This window comes from Protopterus annectens, chromosome 12.part0, assembly GCF_019279795.1.
Source record: "Protopterus annectens isolate FY-2018-M chromosome 12.part0, PAN1.0, whole genome shotgun sequence".
NCBI lineage: Eukaryota > Metazoa > Chordata > Ceratodontiformes > Protopteridae > Protopterus > Protopterus annectens.
Window position 1 is genome coordinate 40,953,329 of NC_056746.1, and position 27,615 is coordinate 40,980,943.

Consider the following 27,615-nt stretch of genomic DNA (forward strand, 5'->3'; position numbering starts at 1 on the left):
ACCAGTGAGTACATTTTCTATAATGATAAACCTCCTCGGTGCAAAAGTATACGTTTTTAGTAATGCTTTCCTTATAATGACACTTTCCAAAGTTGTTGTAATGCAGACAAATCCTATTTTGAAAGCTCTTAGTAGCTGCAGCTTTCTGTAATGGTGAAATCATTATAAGCAACCGAGCCTTACATTTGAGGAAGCTTGCAGCTGTCAGCATTTAATACATTTTTTCATTATGGCAATCATTTTGAAAACCTATTTGTCTTAATGTTTGGAAAGATGATTTCACACCTCTGCTCTTGCATCATCCGCTAGCAGATAGCTGATTTGGGTTGTGATCTCTTTTGTGAAAGAAAGGCTTCTGCAAGTAACTGAAGTAATAAAGTCAAATTATGGGCCACGTAGGAATCACTTTTACAGGCCAGGAGATGCAGCTTTCTCTGAGCTCATCCAGCATAAATTGCTGTCATATAAAACCTTTAGTATATTTTGCAATAATAAAGTACTTTAGCTTGGCGAGTTGGAAGGAATTAAGGCCCTCATAAAACCCTTAGATCATTTCATTCCCTTCTCATGGCACACACTTCCTTGAAAACATTATTAATCTGTGTTATTAGTAATAACTTCCCTGCGGGTTGCCTCTTGAGAGCAGTGCCATATTGACAGCCAGGATATAATTGCCTGCATAAGCAGAGAAGTGCATATCTCAGCATCAGACTATTATTAATCTATTTTAACTTACATATCATTTCATTAAACACTAAGCAAGAAACCCTCAATACTTCTACAACAAGCTGTGTGACATGTTTTACTGCATGCATTGCTATGGTCCTATAGTTTGTCTGGAGTAATGTGGAATTTAATGCAAAGCCTTGCAAACACACTCTTTCTCTGCAGATTGCTTTTTTAAGGAACAAAGTGATGACAATAGGGCGTCCTCATCCCATTTCTGGGCTACTTACCCGATCTGACTTCTAGAAATAGAATCACTGGGCCCATAAACTCAAATCATCAACTGCTGGCTTTTTTGTACAACAAAATAAAGCTGTCAGATGCCTTAACCATATATCAGAAGCACACAGAAAATATACTTTTTGAAGGGGAAGCCGATACCTCATAGCACTCATATTTGGTTTTGACCCTCATATAAGTTATTATTTCTCACAGTTGTACCACCAAAAATGGTGAAAATAAGGACTTCGCAAAGCCCTTTCTCCAGACGTATGCAGCGTTAGTAACAAACACGTTACAGTTTACAAATATTTCTCAGTTGGTGTGAAGGGTTCCCAAAGAATGCATCATCTTAATGGAAATGCATTGATGAGCTGATACTGAATTAAACTGATCCCAAAGAAACGGGATAAACCTGATGATATTACTTGTTATAGCTACTGCAACTTATATATTTCTGTTCTAATAAAATCCTGCCTTTCATTTCCTGGCATGAACACTAGATTTCCATGTTTTCTGTTTTACACACCAGAAGCTGTTATAGCATAGTTGAACTAATATTTGTTGGTGACTGGGCTTTTTCACTGGAGCTGATTTTAAGACTCTGATCTGCCTGTCTTTGCTATTATCTCAAATGTATTCCATCACTGATCTGCCTCAGGAATGTGATGGAAACATCCAGCCGCTTGTTCTCTGACAGATATTTTAAGGACTAAATTACCTTTGACCTGGTTTATTGAGGGTAGAATATGGTTGAGAGTGTAGTTTTCCTGTTATCTTTAGTCCAATGATTTGTACTATACACCTTTTAGGGATGTGGGACACACACACTGACATGATACCAAAAAACATTAACTGCCTGTCCATAAATTCAGACATACATTAATACCTAGAATTGATAAAACTCAGATATCTGCTGTGGGAAGGATTATCACCTTCTTGTCTTGTAAACCCCAAAGAAAGATAGAAGTATATACGTGCTCAGAATTATGTTCCATTTCATTTTGTATCCCTGCACTTGTGCTCTGGTCACCAGGTCAGTTTCTGAATCCAAGCTATTTTTGTCATAAACTGAAATGCAATGTTGCATCATCATTCTGAGTTCATTTTCACACAAATTTATTCTGCATTTTTAAATATGCATACCTGATAATCAGTACAAACTGCAGTTATTTATTTATTTTGTTTACCTAACAGAGTAATACACTAATACCACTCAAACCTATTTTTGCCATAGCATGAGAATTACAATGGGAAAAAGAAATAAGACACGTTATATACAGATAATTTTATACATAGAAATAAAATTTACAAACATCTAAAGTGGTTAAGAATGATTTCTAAAGTAGACACAAAATGTGTCTATACACTTAAGGTATTAAACACCATATTCCTTTTTCATTTTATTGTATGCTATACTTGAAGGGCAACTGACAGCATCATGCAATGTTTTATTTAAAACACAATATTGTTTAAATATAATATAGTTAAACATGCGTTTTTGTCCTTCTCCCCAGGAATGCCTTTCACGTTTTGCATGCTTTTAAATGACATGAGCTGTATGAGTGAGATATAAATTAATCTCAAACTAATATTTACTATTAGCTGTTTCTAATAATGCTTGGTTTTACTAAGCAATTAACCAGCTTCAATGATTTGTAGATATTTGCTTGTTTCAGTCTGCACTGGTGTCCTTCTGCCCCGTCTGAGAAGGAAGGGCAAAAAAAATTAGCAAAAATAGAAGTGCTAACTTTAAAGGAAGGTTTGTTCAGTTATTTATTTCAATTTGCTAATGGGGTAGAGCATCTTTCTACAAAGACTGTTTATAGGCTTGGAGTATAAACAGGAAACTCTACTCCCTACAAGGTCTCCTTACCCTAGAGAATGCTGACATCTGTGTGGTTGCTGAGACATGGTATAAAACTGTGGAGAGCACACCAGCAGTACAACGTTTAATTGCTTCCACACATTTAGACCAACTACTACACAGACAGGGACTAAATGTGGACTTGTCTCAATATACATTAAAAATAAATGAACCTCAAGGCTGGTCAAACAGGACAGTGCCCCTGAGCTTTTCTGTGTTCAAATCACCATAGGCAAAATCCCATACCACTTCCTTGGAATCTGTATGTCTCCCTGTATGACCCAGGAAACCCATACCGTGTATTTAAGTTTATTGGAAACACTCACCATCCAACCCCATGCCATATTCATGGGTGACTTTAATTATCCCACTATTAACTGGGAATCATATATGATACCAAATGTGTAGGTACAAATATTCCTTGATTTTGTAAACACAAACTGCCTGGATCAGATTTTCAATATGCTGAGCAGGGGTGCAAACATACTGGATCTGGTTCTCGCTATTATGGGGGACTGCTGCATGCCCCACCCCCCCGGTGTAATATCTTCTCTGTTAAGGTCAGACCACAAAATGATCTACTTTGAAGTAAAAATAAAACCCAGCTAAACTGGGATATTCAGGAAGTAGTCTGAGGCTAACCTCCTACTATTAAGTGATAACCTGGCAAAATATCAATCCCTACTCAAACAAAAACAGTGAAGCTGTACCTGGAATATGGTAAGTCCATAAAATAACTGGAAAATAAAACCAAGAAAAAGTTATTAAAATAACGTAATCAGTTCAGTAAATGCTTTCAGGTCCTTATGTGAGACTTCTTCAGACAGAATAATGTAATGTTAAAAATGCATTTAAATACACAAATAGTTACATGGAAAACACCCTTTTTCAGGCACATTAATTTTGAAAAAATGTATGTTAGTGCAAAGGGTACCAAAGGGTATAAAAACCAACAAGAAGCTAGTTGAAGTTGACCTTCCTAAGGAATTTGTAGAAAAAGGGGTTGAACTTAATCAAAAGGTAGGTTTACAGTTTGTGGAGATGTTAGTTAATTAAAAACAAAGCAAAAGATAGAGTGAATGAAAAAAATCGGGCAGCTTTTTTCTCTTTAAAAGCTAACACCACCAGTGGCAATTTTGATACCAAATTCTGCCTGATTCAGGGCAAACTTACTAAAGAAAATGACATACTCGGGGGGGGGGGGGGGGGAAGCAAAACAAAAAATTCAAAAGAGATCAGGCTGAGTATGAAAGGGACGTGGCCTATTTGAAATTTGATCCAGGGCAGAGGTTAGAAAAAGGGAAGGAAGTGGCGAGAGAGAAACAGGAAATGAAAACGGTGTTTGAAATCAGAACAAGGAGAATGGCATATGCAGGTCAGACATATAGCTCAATGACAGCAAGAAATACTGCACAGACTAGAGTTTGCCTACAACCATTCCAGGAAGAGATAGGAATGAAGCAGACATTAATTTTGACAATGTTGTAGTTTTTCAGCCAGTGCAGGGGTATCAGCAAGCAGGAACATCAAACAGAGCACGGGCAAAGATAGCAGCTTCTTCAAATGTACTGAGGAACAGAGGTTTTCAGAAGAGAAATGGGAAGGGATGAAAGAATTATCAAAACAGACATTAGATACTTTTTACAATTCTTTTAAAATTGTAAATTTATCATCTTTTGTTTTAGATAATGAAGCATGTAAAGTTTTGAGCAAGGGCTGGAACTTTGTTCCTGCCAAAAGGGCTAATAAATGTGATATAATTAACTGCCTGAGGATTATATTAGAAAGTTGAATTTTAAGTTCCTGCATAAATCTAAAACTAAAAATTGAATGTTTGTTTCATAATCCTAGTGTGTATAATCCACCTTTGAAAAAAAAAACTGGAAATGTTTCTGATTATTACTGAATTGCAAATTATAGAATTACTTAATAAGAAACATTTTGCTAGGTAATATAATATGTCTGGAAAAGAAAGGAGTGTCTTCTATAGTTTGTCAAACAACAATGATAGTGTTATAATTAAAGCTGATAAAGGCAATGCATTAGTGGTGCTAGACAGAGAAATGTATGCCACTAAAACGTACGAAATGTTGTCAGATGGTAATTTTTATAAATGTGTCTCCCATTTGGAAGTTAAAAAAGCATATTCATTTATTGATTCCCTGATAGAGGATAGGTTTTGTAGTGGAAGAATAACAGAAGAAGTCAGGAAATATTTAATAGTTGATAATCCAAAATTCACTAGAATTTTAGGCTTACCTAAAGTGCATAAGGATTTGGACACTGCCCCCAGACCCATAATTGCCAGTAACAAGGGTGAAACTGAGGTTATGGCAATTTTTGTAGATAAGCATCTACAAAGAGTTGTAGAATTTAGCAGTTGTTTTATGAGAAACACATTTGACTATAAGGCTAAGATAGTACAATAGTAGATAAGACAGATTTGATGGTTACCCTTGATATAAAATCATTGTGCACGGTTATACCTAATGATGAAGGTATGGAAACAGGATGGAATTAATTCCAAATTGTTTTCCAGTAATACTGTGTGTCTTTTGATGGAAATATTGGACATAATACTGAGCTATTTTTTTTTATTTAATGGTATTGCCGGATTAATGGTATTGCCGGATTAATGGGGTGAGGCAATAGGGGCCTTTATAGCTCCCATTTATGACAATATTTTCATGCAAGGATGAGAATGGACAAACATTTTTTAAAGTATGTATGCAAAGAGTATTGTATTATTTAAAGGATTTATTAATCTTCTTCTTCTTCTTTCGGCTTTATCCCGGTTAGGGGTTGAAAGCGCGCCACACCGCACGCACACGCAGCCGTGAATGGCAGTCGAGTTGTCAGAGTTGCCGCCGCCCCCGCCCAACAAGTCCCACACACTCCACAGACACACACGCACAATACCCAGGCTAGAGGTCAGTGTCCAATCTCTGCAGCATGCCTTTGGGAGGTGGGAGAGCAAAAGGAGAGGAAGGACACCACGACACAGGGAGGGACATGCAGACTCACAGAGCCGGGCTTCCGCTGAGGGAAACGAGCGAGACCGAGTATGGAGGTGGCATGTTAACTACTGCACCACTGCACACGCCTTTAAAGGATTTATTATTAATGATGTGTTTTTTGAGAAATGTTGAGTGATTTTTGTAACGTACTTGAATAATATCAATTCTTTTTTGAATTTACATCTAAATACAGCTTTGATAACATTAATTATTTAGATGTAACAATGTTCAAGGAGGATAGAAGATTAATAACCAAAAAATTTAAAAAGGAAGTTCAAAACAATGCATATCTAGATTATAAGAGTATGATTTGTAAAAAACAAAGTACATATTGTTTAAGGACAACTTATCCGAGCCAACAGACTGTCAGTAAAAAATCAAGATTTTTTGAATGAAAGTGTCAGTTTATACAACAAATTTGTAAGTATAGGTTACCTCACAAGATTAGTGACAGAAACATTTACTGAAGTGTATAATTTGAGAAAACAAGGGATTTTGTTGTTTATCTGAAGAGGAAAAGGTTAAAACATTAATGTGCCTGCAAAAGGGTGTTTTCCATGTAACTATTTGTGTATTTAAATGTATTTTTAACATTACATTATTAAGTGTGACGAAGTCTCACATAAGGAGATGAAAGCACTTACTGAACTGATGATGATATTTTAATAAATTTTGCTTGGTTGTATTTTGCAGTTTTTTGTGGACAAAATCGGAAGACCTCACAAACCCCAAGAATTGCACTGCCTATGTGAAATGTTCAGAGAAACCCTATACAAACTTGCTAATAGCTACATAGAGGCAGAGAACAGAATAAACAGCAGAAAGCCAAAGGTAGAGAATGGGAGATGGAAGGGGCTATAACAGAGTACAGAACAGATACGGTGGTGTTGGAAGGGGCTATAACAGAGTACAGAACAGATACAGTGGTGCTGGAGGGGGCTATAACAGAGTACAGAACAGATATGGTGGTGCTGGTAGGGGCTATATCAGAGTACAGAACAGATACGGTGGTGCTGGAGGGGGCTACAAAACAGATAAGGTGGTGCTGGAGGGGGCTATAACAGAGTACAGAACAGATACGGTGGTGCTGGAGGGGGCTATAACAGAGTACAGAACAGATACAGTGGTGCTGGAGGGGGCTATAACAGAGTACAGAACAGATACGGTGGTGCTGAGAGGGGGCTATAACAGAGTACAGAACAGATACGGTGGTGCTGGAAGGGGCTATAACTGAGTACAGAACAGATACTGTGGTGCTGGAGGGGGCTATAACAGAGTACAGAACAGATATGGTGGTGTTAAAGGGGGCTATAACAGAGTACAGAATAGATACGGTGGTGCTGGTAGGGGCTATAACAGAGTACAGAACAGATATGGTGGTGCTGGAGGGGGCTATAACAGAGTACAGAACAGATACAGTGGTGCTGGAGGGGGCTATAACAGAATACAGAACAGATACGGTGGTGCTGGAGGGGCCTATAACAAAGTACAGAACTGATACGGTGGTGCTGGAGGGGGCTATAACAGAGTACAGAACAGATACGGTGGTGCTGGAGGGGGCTATAACAGAGTACAGAACAGATACGGTGGTGCTGGAGGGGGCTATAACAGAGTACAGAGCAGATATGATGGTGCTGGAGGGGGCTATAACAGAGTACAGAACCGATACAGTGGTGCTGGAGGGGGCTATAACAGAGTACAGAACAGATACGGTGGTGCTGGAGGGGGCTATAACAGAGTACAGAACAGATACGGTGGTGCTGGAGGGGGCTATAACAGAGTACAGAACAGATATGGTGGTGCTGAAGGGGGCTATAACACTGTACAGAACAGATACGATGGTGCTGGTAGGGGCTATAACAGAGTACAGAACAGATACGGTGGTGCTGGAGGGGGCTATAACAGAGTACAGAACAGATACGGTGGTGCTGGAGGGGCCTATAACAGAGTACAGAACCGATACGGTGGTGCTGGAGGGGGCTATAACAGAGTACAGAACAGATACAGTGGTGCTGGAGGGGGCTATAATAGAGTACAGAATGGGTAAGGTAGCATGAACCAGTGAATCTTCAGTAAAGAAAGGCAGTGAAACAAGAAACCAATGAGACAGAGAAGAAGTGTCAGGTTATGGTGTTAGTTTTTGAAGCAAGTAGAAGCTGGTACTTCAAAGAGAATTTTTATGACTTAGTCTAAATTCTGTGTAGGAAATATTTTTCTTTATGCCTGCTTGGACAGAATCCCATAAGCTTTTTGTAGTCTTCTCCCAGAATAAGGTACTTATGGGTTTGGCTTAAGAATAGTCTGAGCCTTAGGCCATCTGGGTGATTGGAGATGCTCATTGTGATTGTGCCCAAAATAACCAGGATTCAGCCCTCATTCTAGGCATTGGAATGTACTGCTGTGGAAAGCTGGGATGGAGTCTCTGTGGTGGGCTTCCCATCATGGGGAAAGGGGGAGTTTCTGAAACTGTACTGCAGGAGGGCAGTCTAGGAGAAGGCCCCAATACTTAGTGGTCATTCAGAGGCACTTGAGATGCAAACTGCATGCGTTTCAGCTAAGCATGCTGAGTGTGACAATGTCCACACTTACCATGACTTGACATACCTGGACATTACATTAGACTTTGGCTGACGGGGGATTTGTTAGGAACATTCACAAATCTTCTAAGCTCTGCCTGTTTGAAGACAACAGTCCATGTTTCTCATATCTGCTTCTTGATATCTTTCAGTCAGAGGTATAACTCAAGGCTTGGCTGAGAGTAAAAGGGAGAAATATATTTAAAAATCAAAATCGTGAAGTAGTGACAAACTTGTCTTGAAAAGAGTGAGCTAAACAATTTTTGGAAGGCAGTAGATACATTCTTTCATCTACAGAATGCACACAGCTTGCCATGGTTTTATTTTACTAAAGTTATAAATATTATTAAATGGCTTTTTTTTCAGATGGTCTACATTTTTTCACTTACGCTTATTACCGGAGTGTTTTATTAACTATTAAAAAGAGACTGTTCTTGGGATTCTGAGATTCAGTGATGTAAAATGCAGTTCAGAGACAAGTTTAGCCTGAGTGATGAAGATGTCATCGTCAACTAATCTGTATGTCTCTGAATTGTCTGTAATTACCACTGGATGCCAATGCATTGTGTTGGCAGAGCCAACCCCATATTCAACCTCTTGCAGACATGCAGATATTCATACATGCAGACATATCGACAGACACACACACACACACACACACACACACACACACACACACACACACACACACACGCACACGTACATACATGTGCATGCATACGTGTGTACTCACACATACACGTACTCTCAGATATTCCCTGACATTCACTGAGCATGACACCCATCCCTGATTTGAGCACACTCATGAACACAGTCACTCATTTAGCCCCCATATACACAATCATCTGACACCCTTCGTACCCCTGTAGACACATATACAAAAATTCACACACACCCCAAAACTACTTCTATGCTAAACTTCTTTACACTTCCCTGCATTGCAGTTTCACTGAGCAACTAAAGTAGGGAACCTCCACAATTTGGGTATGTCCGTTATCATGGCCAACTGTGCTAATTTAAACCAAAAACGATAAGCATCTTCTCATTTAAGGTTACTGGTCTCAAAGAAATGTTATAAATGAAGTAATTTAAAGAGCAGGTAATAGCATCATGACCATATGTTTATGGTTATGGTGTTACAAACTGTTAAAATGAATGTGGGGGGTAATGTAGTGAATCTTACTGAATACAACAAAATGAAATGGATTATTGAGCTAGGAGCAGACAAAGCACCTGGCTTAAATGGTGTTATACCACTAAAACCAGCCCTTAAGAGGCAGACATTTCAGTATTAAGTGCTGATTGGTTGTTTGATTTTAAATGTTTACTTAAATACTGGTCTGCATATTTATCTGATGAAGGGCTAGACCCGAAAGCGCTTATGACCTGTTGTTCATCTTATTAAACATTTTATTGATACATCAGCCTGTTTGGTTACTTGCTCTTTAATTTACTTCATTTATGGCAATTGTTTGTGAGCAGTAACCTTAAGTGAGAAGGTCCTTATTGTTTTTCGGTTTAACTTTTGGTTTTTGGGACCTCTCACACATGGCTGATAAATGCAGAGAGGAAGTAGAACTTGAATATCGCCCTGAAAGACAAATGTTAAATATGGTCACAGAGAGATTAAGGAGGAATGTGGCGTTCCAGTTCCAAATCCTCTTTTGGATGTGAATATGTCATTTAAGGGAACGAGAGATCCTGAGACTGCTGAGATCAGGAATGGAGACGTGGAGTTTCGTGAGTTGTTATCCACCTTTGAGAATAATTTATTCAAATTTAAATGTCTGCAATGGCAGAGGTTTCATTTGGAGGCTTGTCTCTAACACAAAATTGTACTGAGAGGTCTTCGGGTATTATGTATGCCCACACAAGATGAGTCATTTCCTGAGTTACTAGCCAGTTGGCAATGGCTGAACTTAGAAACTAGCTTTTCCTACATGAAGCTTTTAATTGAGTTTTTTGCTTCACAATAAGAAAAGCTTTTATGTGATATACGTGCTTTACAAGATAAACTGGAGATTAATTTTAAGGAAGAGCACTTTGTAAATGCATTAGATTATGTTTGCTGTACTGCTGCTATGTATAATACCAGGTTACATTAGACTAAAATTAAGAAAATGGTAAGGGAGTATCGTGACTTTCTGCAAGGTTATATCTTTACGTGGCTGTATGAGTGACAAGCACAGCTTGTTAATGATAGTGCAATCCTTGGCAAAAGTTAATTTGGGTCTGAATAAAGGAGCGGCAGCTTCTTATGATAATTCTAAGAATATGGATTAAATACCAACAAGTAATCTCATGGCTACACCTCCATGCAACAATACAGTTACCATGACAACTATAGATGAACCTATTATTATCATGACTGAATTAACCAATGAGAATGGAGCAGAGGCATCATGTGATGTGACGACTTCATTGGATTCTACAGTGGAAAGAAACATGGATCCCCTATGTTTAGGGGTGAGACCAAAAATTAGACAGTCTTTGTTACATACTTCTCCTTTTCCAGAGTTACCCGTCCCTGTTAGGAAGAAGAACGATCGGAAGTGGAGCCACTCACAGCAGAGAGAGGTGAAGAGATGACGGACATCAACTTGACTGCCAGTGGTTTATTGTTTATAATCTGTCTAATATTGCTTTATCAGCTGAGCAACAATATATTTTGAACAAAGGTTTGACGTTTGTACCCAGAATGGGTTCTGTTTATAATGAAGTCATTTTAGATATGATGCTGTTTGGAAGGAATTTCATGTTAAAACATATGTTTGGCGGTAATACTGAAATGGAATGGATTATTGAGCTAGAAGCAGACAAAGCACCTGACATAAATGGGGTTATACCACTAAAACTAGCACTTAAGAGGCAGAGATTTCAATATTAAGTGCTGATTGTTTGATTCTAAATGTTTACATAAATACTGGTCTGCATATTTATCTGATGAAGGGCTAGACCCGAAAGTGCTTATGATCTATTGTTCATCTTATTAAACATTTTATTGATACAATGGCCTGTTTGGTTGCCTGCTCTTTACTTTACTTAATTTATAACTATGTATCATCTTATTAAACATTTTATTGATACATCGGCCTGTTTGCTTGCCTGCTCTTTACTTTTCTTAATTTATAACTGTGCTAATTTATGTAGATGCACAATATTCTGAATTTCTTGTTGGTATAAATCCCTTTTGGCATACATTTCTTGGGGACAGTTTTTGGCCAATTATTATTAGCTATTCCCCCAGAATGCATTACTGTAATATAACCAGATTATCAAGAAAACTTTGATGATTAGTCTGACTGTGTACAATTACTGTATGGGCCTGTCTCTGAACTGAAAAAGATTATGGTGAGGGATTGCTTACAGTTGTTAGGGCTTACTGGTGGTAACCCCTTCTGAATACTAGGGTGTATCCAGAAACATGCACAGCCTAAGTGGGCCTGGTTCCTGGAAACTGGTATACAATTTCAGAATTTCTGGTTATATCCCTTTGACTAATACACTGTTATACCACCTAGCTTGTGCAGTTCATGTTTCCCTGGTAGAGTAACCCATGTCAGGTGTATCTCTATGTGTAAGGATTGGGGTAACCCATGTCAGGTGTATCTCTATGTATAAGGGTTGGGGTAACCTATGCCAGGTGTATCTCTATGTGTAAGCGTTGGGGTAACCTATGTCAGGTGTATATGTGTAAGGGTTGGGGTAACCTATGTCAGGTATATCTCTATGTGTAAGGGTTAGGGTAACCTACGTCAGGTGTATCTCTATGTGTAAGGGTTAGGGTAACCTATGTCAGGTGTATCTCTATGTTAAGGGTTGGGGTAACCTATGTCAGGTGTATCTTTATGTGTAAGGGTTGGGGTAACCTATGCCAGGTGTATCTGTATGTGTAAAGGTTGGGGTAACCTACGTCAGGTGTATCTCTATGTGTAAGGGTTGAGGTAACCTATGTCAGGTGTATCTCTATGTATAAGGGTTGGGCTAACCTATTCCAGGTGTCTCTATGTATGAGGGTTGGAGTAACCTATGTCAGGTGTATCTCTATGTGTAAGGGTTGGTGTAACCTATGTCAGGTGTATCTCCATGTGTAAGGGTTGGGGTAACCTATGTCAGGTGTATCTCTATGTGTAAAGGTTGGGGTAACCTACGTCAGGTGCATCTCTATGTGTAAGGGTTGAGGTAACCTATGTCAGGTGTATCTCTGTGTATAAGGGTTGGGGTAACTTATGTCAGGTGTATCTCTATGTGTAAGGGTTGGGGTAACCTATGTCAGGTGTTTCTTTATGTGTAAGTGTTGAAAGGTATGGATGGGCTTGTATATACAAATGTGCAGTATATTGTCAGCAGATCATATATATGATTTACATTTTGGATAGCAATATTTATACCAGCAACTCACATTTATCCTATGTTGTTACTAATGGCCATTTTGTGATTTTTTTTCTATCTTTTCTAGCCTTCTTGTTTGCTTTCATGACATTAATCTTTAGACATTTTAATGTGACCTCACCCTATTTGGTCACAAACATCTCATGTGGTCCTCATCAGCAATTTCTGTTTTACCCATGATCCTCCCTCTGTAGGCTGATATCCTTTTTTGACTACATGTTGTTAGAATGGGGATGTTTTGGGGGTAGTCCATGTTGTGCCAAATATAACAAACCACAAATGTACAGTAACCTCATCACAGTAATACTGTAACACAGATTCAACATTTGTCTAGGCAATACAATCTCATCATGAAAATGTCATTGATAAAGTCCCTAATGTTGTATGCCATAGAATATAATTCAACATTTAACTTGAAAACACAGTTGTTTCCATGTTTTTGTAAGTCCTTTATTTTAGGCACAGTGCTATAATGTCCCTTACATTCTCAGACTACAGATGTAATAATAATCAAACATTAAGGATTTCACTGACATCTCCAAATGCCACAACTGCTCTGTGCTGCCCCTAGAACCAATGTATGTGTGTTATACCATTGGTGTACATGTTAGCCATGTGGTACCTTCACCAATGTATGTGTGTTATACCATTGGTGTACATGTTAGCCATGTGGTACCTTCACCAATGTATGTGTGTTATACCATTGGTGTACATGTTAGCCATGTGGTACCTTCACCAATGTATGTGTGTTATACCATTGGTGTACATGTTAGCCATGTGTTACCTTCACCAATGTATGTGTGTTATACCATTGGTGTACATGTTAGCCATGTGGTACCTTCACCAATGTATGTGTGTTATACCATTGGTGTACATGTTAGCCATGTGGTACCTTCACATATGTATGTGTGTTATACCATTGGTGTACATGTTAGCCATGTGGTACCTTCACATATGTATGTGTGTTATACCATTGGTGTACATGTTAGCCATGTGGTACCTTCACATATGTATGTGTGTTATACCATTGGTGTACATGTTAGCCATGTGGTACCTTCACATATGTATGTGTGTGTGTTATACCATTGGTGTACATGTTAGTCACGTGGTACCTTCACCAATGTATGTGTGTTATACCATTGGTGTACATATTAGCCACTTGGTACCTTCACATATGTATGTGTGTTATACCATTGGTGTACATGTTAGTCACGTGGTACCTTCACCAATGTATGTGTGTTATACCATTGGTGTACATGTTAGCCACTTGGTACCTTCACATATGTATGTGTGTTATACCATTGGTGTACATGTTAGCCACGTGGTACCTTCAACAATGTATGTGTGTTATACCATTGGTGTACATGTTAGCCACGTGGTTCCTTCACATATGTATGTGTGTTATACCATTGGTGTACATGTTAGCCACGTGGTACCTTCACATATGTATGTGTGTTATACCATTGGTGTACATGTTAGTCATGTGGTACCTTCACATGTGTATGTGTGTTATACCATTGGTGTACATGTTAGCCATGTGGTACCTTCACATGTGGTGCGCTACTATTTTTCTACATTTCTGCTCTTTTCTTTATTTACATTATTAAACATGCAAGCTTTGCGGTGTAGTTTATCTGTTCCAGTGACAGAGAGTGTGAGGATTCACTGTAAACTTAACATCCATACTATGTTTTCCATTCTTCTTGGTTACATTAACTGTTGCCTTGGATGCCTGCCTGCACTGCATGCACACATGTATTTCTCTAGATATTGTGAATACACCAACTATGCTGTGCTCCTTGTATTTTGGTAGTTGGATTTCATACAGTGAATGTCTCTGACTTAGTTGCTTTCCAAACTTCACTTTATTTAAAGGAACTGATGATAGCTGTAGAGCTGATTGCAGTTCCTTTTTGATTTTTGTACCCTGTCTGCTACTTATAGTTTGCTCTGTGCTTTTCCTAATGGCCTTGGACATGGATAAGAGTACCCATTTGAATAATCTCACTGTGAACTACCTGGTAAAGAAACAAATAAATAAAAATAACTTTTCAAGGTTGATCTTCTTCTTCCATGTAACATACAGATATTAACATCCATGGTTCTAGTCAGCAATATTCATCATGTAAATGTAATCAGATGTAACATTACTATATGCACCTTTTGTTGCTAGATTTCCTTTGCAGTTTATAGGTAAGTACTAGGCTATCTGTTCTTGTGGGTTATTTTGATAATAGTCAATTTCCCCTTAAAGGTGAGAATCAAACCCTATATCTTGAGTTTTTAAGGTAAACACCTTAACCAGTATGCCAACCCCCATTCCTAACAGCTATGCAAATGTAGCTTGTTCGTCATTTTTCTGAATAAGTGTATAACACATTACATGATAATATACTATACTCTTCATCTGTGTCCTCTTGTATCTATCACTGCTTGTTTCTATGCCCAGTTATTTCCACAAACATTGCTTATTACCCCTCTGTCATGTGTGCCTGTTCATCCCCACCTGCATTGCTTTACCATTTGTGTGCTTCTATGTGGTGCAAGTACATGCTTTCCTTTTACATTCCACAGTCACCAGCTAAGTCTATAAACATACTTTACTCAGTATTGTCAGCTTTGCTCCCCATTTCTAGCCATCTGCATATGTATACCTTCCTGCCTAGCTTGCTGGCACTTATCTCTTGTCTTTGGGAAGTGTATTCCACCTCTTAAACCCTTTGTGAAAGGCCTTAGAAGGATGGCTTGTGCCAAAATGGAAGTGCTGAATGGTTGTCGGATGGGTAGGTGCAGAAGTGATGTATACTTCCTAACTAGGTAAATATAGGAGTGGTTTAGACTTCCTGCATGGAGAAGCATGTACGTGGTGATTATTTCCAGATGTACAAGTGCGCCAGTGTTGCATGCTTCCTGCATATTTAAATATGGGGTTGGTGTTTGCTTCACACAAATGCAACATCAATGATTGTTACATGCACACTACTGGGCATGCTTTGGAATGGTAACCATGGTAACCAATGGTAATTCTTGTGTTTAATGTAGGCTAAAGTGGTTGAGTCAGTTGGTGCAAGTATAGCCATCTGGATGAGGATGGTTACATCTGGTGTGTCTAACATGACTTGTCTTGTAATTAAATGCCTCATCTTTTGGACTATATATATATATATATATATATATATATATATATATATATATATATATATATATATATATTGTTCTCCATAGCTTTCAGCAGGTCCCCTATGGTCAGTATGATTGTTTCTGTTCTTAGCTTAGAATCACTTTGTCAGGATGCCCCTTTGTTCTCCTAACTAGATAATAACAGCTTATTATCTCCTAGTCACTGATGGTTTGAATCACCTTGTCAGGATGTCCTTTTGTTCTAACTAGATAATAATAGCTTGTTATATCATAGTCACCGATGGCTTATAATTGCCTTGTCAATATGTCCCTTTGTTCTCCTAACTAGATAATAATAGCTTATTATCTCATAGTCACTGATGGCTTAGAATTGCCTTGTCAGGATGTCCCTTTGTTCTCATAACTAGATAATAATAGCTTATTATCTCATGGTCACTAATGGCTTAGAATCCCCTTGTCAGGATGTCCCTTTGTTCTCCTAACTTGATAATATTAAGTTATTATCTCATGGTCACTGATGGCTTAGAATCGCCTTGTCGGGATGTCTCTTTGTTCTCCTAACTAGATAATAATAGCATGGCTTAGAATCGCCTTGTCAGGATGGGCCTTTGTTCTCCTAACTAGATAATAATAGGTTATTATCTCATGGTCACAAATAGCTTAGGATCGCCTTGTCAGGATGTCCCTTTGTTCTCCTATCCTAACTTGATAATAATAGCTTATTATCTCATGGACACTGATGGCTTAGAATCACATTGTCAGGATGTGCCTTTGTTCTCCTAACTAGATAATAATAGCTTATTATCTCATAGTCACTGATGGCTTAGAATCACCTTGTCAGGATGTCCCTTTGTTCTCCTAACTAGATAATAATAGCTTATTATCTCATAGTTACTGATTGCTTAGAATCACCTTTTCAGGATGTGCCTTTGTTCTCCTAACTAGATAATAATAGCTTATTATCTCATGGTCACTGATGGCTTAGAATCACATTGTCAGGATGTGCCTTTCTTCTCCTAACTAGATAATAATAGCTTATTGTCTAATGGTCACTGATGGTAGCCAGCTTAGGCAGGGGTGATATCAATTTGCTCGTGACCATCTATAGCTTTATAGGTCTTTTCCTTTGATGGCATTTGTCCTTAGCTTTTAACATCAGGCTTCGTTTGGTGAATGATACCAGTTCTGATTGCCTTAGCTTTTAACATCAGGCTTCGTTTGGTGAATGATACCAGTTCTGATTGCCTTAGCTTTTAACATCAGGCTTTGTTTGGTGAATGATACCAGTTCTGATTGTCCTTAGCATTTAACATCAGGCTTTGTTTGGTGAATGATACCAGTTCTGATTGTCCTTAGCTTTTAACATCAGGCTTTGTTTGGTGAATGATACCAGTTCTGGTTGTCCTTAGCTTTTAACATCAGGCTTCATTTGGTGAATGATACCAGTTCTGATTGTCCTTAGCTTTTAACATCAGGCTTCGTTTGGTGAATGATACCTGTTCTGATTGTCCTTAGCATTCAACATCAGGCTTCGTTTGGTGAATGATACCAGTTCTGATTGTCCTTAGCTTTTAACATCAGGCTTTGTTTGGTGAATGACACCAGTTCTGATTGTCCTTAGCTTTTAACATCAGGCTTCATTTGGTGAATGATACCAGTTCTGATTGTCCTTAGCTTTTAACATCAGGCTTCGTTTGGTGAATGATACCAGTTCTGATTGTCCTTAGCTTTTAACATCAGGCTTCGTTTGGTGAATGATGCCAGTTCTGATACCCCATGAACCTATTTTTCTGTCTCCAGTTATTTTCCAGGCTCTAACCAACTCCATAGATGTGGGAATGGCTGTATGGCCATTGATTCAGCTTTTGCATGCACCAACCATTTGTGCTATGTTTCTTATAACACTGCATAGCCCATATTTACTCTTTATTTTAGGGATGGACATTCAGTTGTGAACCGCTGCAGTGTCCCACTCTGGTCAATGGCTGGTTGTGTGAGTCTCTATTTCTACACTTCCCAACACTTGTCACCGCCTAACACTCTGAGTGGCGCATTGACTTTGAATTTTGTTATATTAAGGTGGGTAGTGCAGAGGGCAGCTTTCAGTATGGTGAAGGTTTTCATTTGTGTCAACTTTTCACTGTCAGTTGTGGACAGACATTGTGATAGAGTTGCCTTTGTCCAAATGAAGTGCAGCCACATTTTGTGTACCTGATCTGTGGCTATGGATGCAGTAATTTACCTTCATATTTCTTCCATTTCCTTTGTATGAGTATTCCTTGACAGACATACAATGAAAGTGTGTAGATGGCTCATGTCATGTAAACCATTTGAAATGTTGGAGCACACTAGAGCAAGTCCTGATATGTGATTCATCTCCCAGACCCATGCTTACACTTATCAAGGGTATCAGAACTTGTCAGAGATTTGGAATGCATGGCTAGGCTTAAAAAAGCCCTTGTAGTTGTTAGCCTAGTAAACACCTATGAACTTATGATCCTATGAAAACTGCTTACTGTATCCATGTATATAGTTTTACTATTGTCTGTATGATCTGGTCCTCTGTAACTGATGCAAAAAAAAAATCTGTTTCCTGTATAAAGATTGCACATACTTGTATGTAACTGGACCTTTTCAAGTCTATTTAACTGGAGCTTTTCTCCCTTGGCTTCCGCGGAAAATGATTTCTTTCTGACCCAGTCAGACCTTGCTGGTAAACAAATGCCAAATAAATCAATGAGACTGAATGGCCAAAAAATGAGCATACATATATTATGTCTGAGATTGCAATGTCTTGGAATATTCCGTTTTCTCTGAGGCACATCATTCTTGGAGCAGGTATATATTAGTTTGGGTGGGTGTAGGGGGCTTGCTTCCCTGGAAAAGAGAATTTTAAGGGAGAAAAGCGATGCTTCAGATTCACTCTTCTCCTGTGGTTTCAATCTTTTTTTTTTTTTTTGCTTTTCAGCACTTGGCATTTCGAGCACCAACATTTCAACAGGAAGCCTGTCATTGATTCGTTCTTCCACTTAAATTCCATAACGCAGATATAGTTTAATGTTACAATTTACAGTACTTTTCTAAATTGTGCCCTGGATTTCCACTTTATAGTCTGGTTTAATGTGTCCATTCATAAGACCCTTGAAGTAATGTGGAGTCTTAGATTACAGAAATTTGTTTTGTACTTCAGCCAAGCTGGTCAGTATTACCTAAATAGTCTCAGCGTGACCTGATGTTCTTCCAGATTTAAATAAATATTTAGAAGCACACGTTTTCATGTGAATTTTGCATTATGACCTAGAAGCTGTGGGAGAGACACAGAGTGGAAGTATAAAGGCAGTCATTACAGTTAGTCTGAGTGTAAATGTTCAACATAAGCTTTAAATGTTATGAAACTGTCATGGTGTGGAAAACATGCTGACATTATGTTTTATTGCTGTTTTAGAACTAAATAACCTTTCTATTGAAATTAAGTAGTCAAACACAGTGACCGCAAACTTAGCTGTTTGCACATGGGGACAATTGTAAAATTGTGCAGATTGAAATTGCAGCACATGGAATACGTTTTTCATGGAGAGCAGGCTTTGAGCATTTGTGCACAGCACCATGAAACCATGTCTAATTTGCTGAAAAGTGCAGATTGGGGGTGTGGGAATTTAACCAGGAGGGAAAGCTAAACATACTGCGTGAAAATGAGCATGAGATAGTATGTAGAATCCTCTTGCAAATGTTAACAGACCAGATAGCTATTGGTATGAGACAGTAAGACAGACAAACCCTCTAGGGCATTTTACTGAAGACCGAGCAAGTGTGCAATGGGCAAGGACAGTCATCCATTATTAATAGTAATTATTAGCTCCATATATAAGAAGTCTGTGTCTTATGTAAACTATGGGTTAACTAGAGAAATGACTTTAGTCAAATCGTCCATACAATCATACATTCAAAAAGTATCATTGGCACATTACCTGTACAATAAGGTAACATCTTGGGCACATTACCTGTACAGTTAGGTAACATCATGGGCACATTACCTGTACAACTAGGTAACAACATTGGCATATTACCTATACAATTAGGTAACATCATGGGCACATTACCTGTACAACTAGGTAACAACATTGTCACACAACCTGTACAGTTAGGTAACAACATTGGCACATTATCTGTACAACTAGGTAACAACATTGGCACATTACCTGTACAATTCGGTAACATCATGAGCACATTACCTATATAATTAGGTAACAATATTGTCACACTACCTGTACAGTTTGGTAACAACATGGGCACGTTACCTGTGCAATTAGGTAACAAAATTGGCACATTACCTGTACAATTAGGTAATACCATGGGCACATTACCTGTATAATTAGGTAACAGCATGGGCACATTACCTGTATAATTAGGTAACAACATGGGCACATTACCTGCAGAATTAGGTAACATCATGGGCACATTACCTGTACAATTATGTAACAACATGGGCACATTACCTGTACAATTATGTAACAACATGGGCACATTACCTGTACAATTAGGTAGAAACATGGGCACATTACCTGTACAATTAGGTAACAACATGGGCACATTACCTGTACAATTAGGTAGAAACATGGGCACATTACCTGTACAATTAGGTAACAGCATGGGCACATTACCTGTACAATTAGGTAACAGCATGGGCGCATTACCTGTACAATTAGGTAGAAACATGGGCACATTACCTGTACAATTAGGTAACAGCATGGGCACATTACCTGTGCAATTAGGTAACATCATGGGCACATTACCTGTATAATTAGGTAACAGCATGGGCGCATTACCTGTACAATTAGGTAACAGCATGGGCGCATTACCTGTACAATTAGGTAGAAACATGGGCACATTACCTGTACAATTAGGTAACAGCATGGGCACATTACCTGTGCAATTAGGTAACATCATGGGCACATTACCTGTACAATTAGGTAACAGCATGGGCGCATTACCTGTGCAATTAGGTAACAGCATGGGCACATTACCTGTATAATTAGGTAACATCATGGGCACATTACCTGTACAATTAGGTGACAACATGGGCACATTACCTGTACAATTAGGTAACAATATTGTCACACTACCTGTACAGTTAGATAACAACATGGGCACATTACCTGTACAATTAGGTAACATCATGGACACATTACCTGTACAATTAGGTAACAACATGGGCACATTACCTGTCCAATTAGGTAACAACATAGAGATTCATAGATTCATAGTTTAGTACTAAGCTAACTGCACTTGCAAGCCATTTTAAGCTTAGCCAATTATCCCTTTTTAGGCTCAAACCCTGCACCTTGTGTTTATAAGGCAAACACCTTAACCATTAGGCCACCCTCCCAACTACTTGTACAGTTAGGTAACAACATGGGCACATTACCTGTACAATTAGGTAACAACATGGGCACATTACCTGTACAGTTAGTTAACATCATGGACACATTACCTGTACAATTAGGTAATGACATTGGCACATTACCTGTACAATTAGGTAACAACATGGGCACATTACCTGTACAATTAGTAAACAACATGGGCACATTACCTGTACAATTAGGTAACATCATGGGCACATTACCTGAACAATTAGGTAACATCATAGGCACATTACCTGTACAATTAGGTAACATCATGGGCACATTACCTGTACAATTAGGTAGCAACATGGGCACATTACCTGTACAATTAGGTAACATCATGGGCACATTACCTGAACAATTAGGTAACATCATATGCACATTACCTGTACAATTAGGTAGCAACATGGGCACATTACCTGTACAATTAGGTAACATCATGGGCACATTACCTGTACAATTAGGTAACAGCATGGGCACATTACCTGTGCAATTACAACTAGGTAACATCATGGGCACATTACCTGTACAATTAGGTAACAACATGGGCACATTACCTGTACAATTAGGTAACAACATGGGCACATTACCTGTACAATTAGGTAACATCATGGACACATTACCTGTACAATTAGGTAACGACATTGGCACATTACCTGTACAATTAGGTAACAACATTGGCACATTACCTCAGCAGTTAGGTAACGACATTTCACATAGTAAGAACATAATTAGTGTTAACTTTTTAGAGGAATTCTGTTTCTTTCTGTGTCCAGGCCAGAAAGTAGACAAAAACTGCTGACTAAACCTTATAAAAAAGGGAACTTTATTTTACAATGAACGAGTGCTTTCACACTACACAGAATGCTTTTTTCTACCTTTCTGGAAAAATCATCCTTTGTGGCTTGAAAGTACTTGGTATTATTTCAGTAATGAGTAATAATTGTTTTGACTTAAGCCTTCCATGATTTTTAACATTTGTTTCTTTTCTTTGGCCTTCTGTCTTCCACCTTCTGTTTTTCTTCAGTGTTCTCCACATCAGTATCTTCCTTTCAATTTACAACCTCAAAGCTTAAACTTGCATCCTGTAGAAATACCATTTGTAGGAGAACCTTTCTCCACCAGAGGTCAAGTAGTGACCTTCTGAAAAAACTCATCCAATTCAGGATTCAAGATCATCCGATTCAGGATTCAAGTAAGCCTCTCTCAAATCCTTTCCATTTCTTCATTTTGTCCAATATCTTCAGCTGTATCCCTTTTTGGACAATCAGACATGGTCACCTTTACTGCATGTAGGATATTTTTATTACAGCTTGCCGTGTAATGGGTTTATCCACATTCACCACTCATTAGTTGCAGACATTCCTGTATAAAACACCCTATCCCCATATCGAATTGATTATTGAGAGGTTTCTAATGTGCATTTTCTACAACTAAGTTAACAAATCCTTTCTTTCCCAGTCCATATACTCAACTTGCCTTTAATCTTCACTAAATGTTGAATGACTGTACAGTGCTTTAAATGTTAATTTCTCCCTTCACATTCACAAAAATATATTACTTGTCCAAATCTGAACCTTACAGTACTTATTGAAATTAAACTCATACACAATAAACAATGGCCATTGCATTTTTTTTTTTTTTTAAATTAGTGATAATTTTTTTTATAAAACTGCTTCAGTTTCTAAGCATAAATCATACATTTTTTTCTTTTGCAAAATGAATAATTGTTCTTACTTGTGGAATTGTCACATTTCAGAACTGAAATATATCAGTGGAGGTCACCTTTTGTAAACACCAAAAGCTTAACAGAAATTATTTATCCTGCAACATCAAACCATCTTGATTCATCATCATCTACTGTCCATTCCCTCAAACTGCACCCACAAAGGACATAAACTTCATGTCAGGCTGCAGTATCATGGGGTCTACTCAGTTTTAAGCTGAGATCAGGCAAATTGTCATCTTTCTCAATATGTTATAAAATATCCTTTTATACAACCTGTAGTTCTTTAACTATAATTAACCAACTGGTTTATATGATTAGAAAATCTCATAGCTGAATCTACCCATATACCCAGGTCCTTAAATGAATCTACAGTTTCGATCACTGTGTGCTGTATTAAATATTCACCTTTCAATTTATGTCTCCCAAATGTCATGTACATAGTTTTTGAAATATTTATTAATGTATTATTCTCCTCTGCCCAAATGGTCAAGTTAGTCAAAGTTATTTTGCAGACATGCCCTATCTCTAAGACATGTAATCAGTTTACCCAATTTCAGGTCATCTGCATGCAGAGTGTAGAACATCTCAGATAAAAAAAGATAAGTCTGAAAGATATGATTTAAACAAGTAAGGGCCTAGGACGGAGCCCTGTGGGACACCCTGACTGTAGCCAAGAATTTCACTTGTCCAATTGCTGCATGATTTTTGCCATGTCCTATTCATTAGTATCTAGTTGTTATAATTTATTGATCAGTGTTTTGTGTATGATCTTGTTACAAACCTAGCCGCTCCACTGCTGAATGATATGACCACCTGCATAGTCACATAGATTTCATATGCCCTACTACTGGCATGTGGGTGATCCCACTGCTGGCATGTGGGCGATCCCACTACTGGCATGTGGGCGATTCCACATACACTCAGGCAAGAACAACCTTCACTGGCTAGGGAGTGCCTTCCCATTTTACAACAAATGTTTTCCTAGCATGCTTCTACTTGCACAGCACCAAATCTAGGGAGCCTCCATACTTTCCACCTGAGATAGGAGAGCTGGAACAGACTGCTCCTTCCCATCCAGACCTGACATTCTCTTCCAGCTTTAAGCTGCTACTGAAACTCAGAACAACTGTAAACACAACAAACTGATAAAAATCAAAGGAAAGGAACTGCAGTGACTGTAGCACCTGACTTTATTGCAACAACTTTAGCACTTTCATCCTAGGTACAATGGACTTCTTCAGAATATTCATCCCTTGAAGCCTCATCCTTATATAGCACAAAGAATCCACATGACTTACTCAATTCAAACTTGTCAAAATTTAAAGAAACATGACATGGGAAAATAAACACAAGCAGTTGTAACAGTATAAAAACAAAACAAAAAAATGTGTATAAAATAAAACACAACTCAGATAAGCAAACAAGATAAAAACAATCTAAGTTGAATATCAATGCACGAGTCCCTAAATGACAAACATAGCGTTCGGCTTCAATAAATTGCTAATTAATACTGTGTTGTTTAATCCTGGAAAAACAGTGGCATTACATTTCATCTACCACCTAAGTTCCTTATACTCAAGATATAAATCAGACAGCCATCCCCTGGATCTCAGGATGACATGGTCAATAACAACGTAGTTGAACATTGTGGCTAAAGTTATTTCAATAAAGGGAGGTGCTACTGAAAGTTGAGCGAGCTGGGTCACTGTCGTCATGGCTTCATTCCTCTTTGTCACAAAGCCAGGCCTGATAGTTTCAGTGACTTATCTGAAGCTACATTCATTTGAACAGCTGTCATTAAATTATCAGCTTCAAGCATATGAACAGGTTTTAGTAAAAAAAAAAATTACTTGTTTCAGACGAACTACCACAGGTAGGATCATTTAAATTAAAAGGTTATTTAAATAACTGTGAAAGCATGTATCAACTGTCAAAAGACCCCCTCAGCTGAAACTTAGAGGGTCATGTGTATGTACAGTGTACAGCTACTGAAATATTTCACTTCTCGATAGTGCGCAGAAACATTTAGCAGTAACGAAACAAGGAAGGTCTTTTTAAAAAGTAAGAAAAAATCTTTCCAAAATGTTCCAGTGTTTAGTATTAATAATCATAGCTGAGCTATGGGAGATGCAGGTTTTATCCATCCTTTGTGATATTTACTAGCTCAAGTTTTACCTTCATGATTAAACTCTGACCCTACCTCTGTTGAAATGTAGTCACTAGTTTTTCATATTCATATTAACTATTCGCAGTTATGGGTAAATCCTCATCACTTATGGTTAAACAGGGATTATTATTGTTGTTATAGTATGCAGATGTGAACAAAAGACAAGCTGTCTGTGAGTCCTTGTTTGTGTTTCAGCCAGTCCCTGTACAGATGGTCCTCCCCTACCCATGTACCAATCAGCTTTGAAACCTTTTGTCACCTTAATCAGTGCCACTGCTTGAGGGTATATATTTTAGGGCTCCACCATGGTCTCTTTGAAGGAGTATTCCAAATCACATTCCACCTTTCTTATTTGGCTATTATTTCACTTTTCTCTTTTCTCTTCCTCTGTCTACACGAACAGTTGTATTGTTCTCTCTTCAAAGGTGACCTTTCTATGCTCTTCTCTGCTTTGAAGACTAAATTCCATGATTTCACTAAGCCTGGTTTTCCTTTTGCATGGCCAGCATAATTGTACAGAGCACCTTTGGAAGTGGCTCATGGAAGGATGTCATTGGCACGTGTGGTATTTGGGTCTGGATGATGCACCCACACACCTTGGCATCATGTTAACTTTCATTACTACCCTTTCACACTGAGCATCACAATTTAGTCCACGAAAATAGTTACGCACAAATCCCGTTTTCTGCAATGTACTGCCCATGGTCACCATGTGGAAGTTGCAAACCTCCATTCATTCCATTGTCTAATGTACCTAAGCATGCAATGTTTTATATTAAATCCTGGTGGTCACCTGTCGTCTACTGCTCATGCTGCAAGGTCTCTCAAAAGTCTGACCCTTCCAAATCCATGACCACTGCCCTAATGTTGCTCAGGTTTCCTTAACCAATGCAGCATCCGACAAAAGCATATTTAGCAGAACTGCTTCCAGAACTAAGTGTTTATCCTACATCACTGTTTAATGACTTTGTTATGGTTACCATTAATAAATAACGCAGGCTTCTGATCAGATTATGACTACCATTCTGAGGCCCACCTCATAAGATTAGTAAGGCACAGTGTCAAAGGCCTTGTAGATCAGATGTAACTCATCTACAGGGCTATACTTTCCATATTCATGTGATGACATCACTGACTGTTAGCCAGAGAAATAACATGTTTGAACGCAGCATCTTGCTGAGCTGAAACTTTTTCCTGACTTTCTCTTGAATGCAGATGAGCCAGTTTTATAATTAGCTGTCTTACAGTTTCATCTTTGCTTAGTTATTATCATCAGCTCTTAGGCTTCACTCACCCTGATTCACCTTAGCGAACCATAACCCTATCATGCCTCTAACCTAAAACACTTTCTATAACCGCACTGTTAAACAACACACTCAGTCATACTATCCCAGCTTTACCTAAACATACATCACTAAAGCATTCCCTTTCTTTATCCTTTCTCGAACACTAACCAACAAACACTTGCATAGAGAGTCCATCTCTTAATGCTGAAAGTTTCATTACATCCCAAAGTTTTGGTATCAACACTCAAAGATGTTAACCTAAACCCCAAACATATCCTGTCAACATTAACAAATTCAGCAAACGACATTTGACAGACAAAAGTGTTCCCCTATATCTATCTATATGTACATATGTATATATTTATAAGAGTAGTACACTGTACCAAATGTACAATGTCCCAACACCATGCATTTGACAGACTAAAGTGTTCCCCTATATCTGTCTATATGGTACATAAGTATATATTTATAGGAGTAGTACACTGTACCAAATGTACAATGTCCCAACACCATGCATTTGACAGACTAAAGTATTCCCCTATATGCACATATGTATATATTTATAGGTGTAGTACACTGTACCAAATGTGCAGTGTCCCAGCACCATGCATTTGACAGACAAAAGTGTTCTCCTATATCGATCTATATGTAAATGTGTATATATTTATAGGTGTAGTACACTGTACCAAATGTACAGTGTCCCAACACCATGCATTTGACAGACTAAAGTGTTCCCCTATATCTATCTATATGTACATATGTATATACATATGTATATATTTATAGGTGTAGTACACTGAACCAAATGAACAGTGTCCCAGCACCATGCATTTGACAGACTAAAGTTTTCCCCTATATCTATCTATATGTACATATGTATATAGTTATAGGTGTAGTACACTGTACCAAATGTACAGTGTCCCAGCACCATGCATTTGACAAACTAAAGTGTTCCCCTATATCTATCTATATGTACATATGTATATAGTTATAGGTGTAGAACACTGTACCAAATGTACAGTGTCCCAGCACCATGCATTTGACAGACTAAAGTGTTCCCCTATATCTATCTATATGTACATATGTATATAGT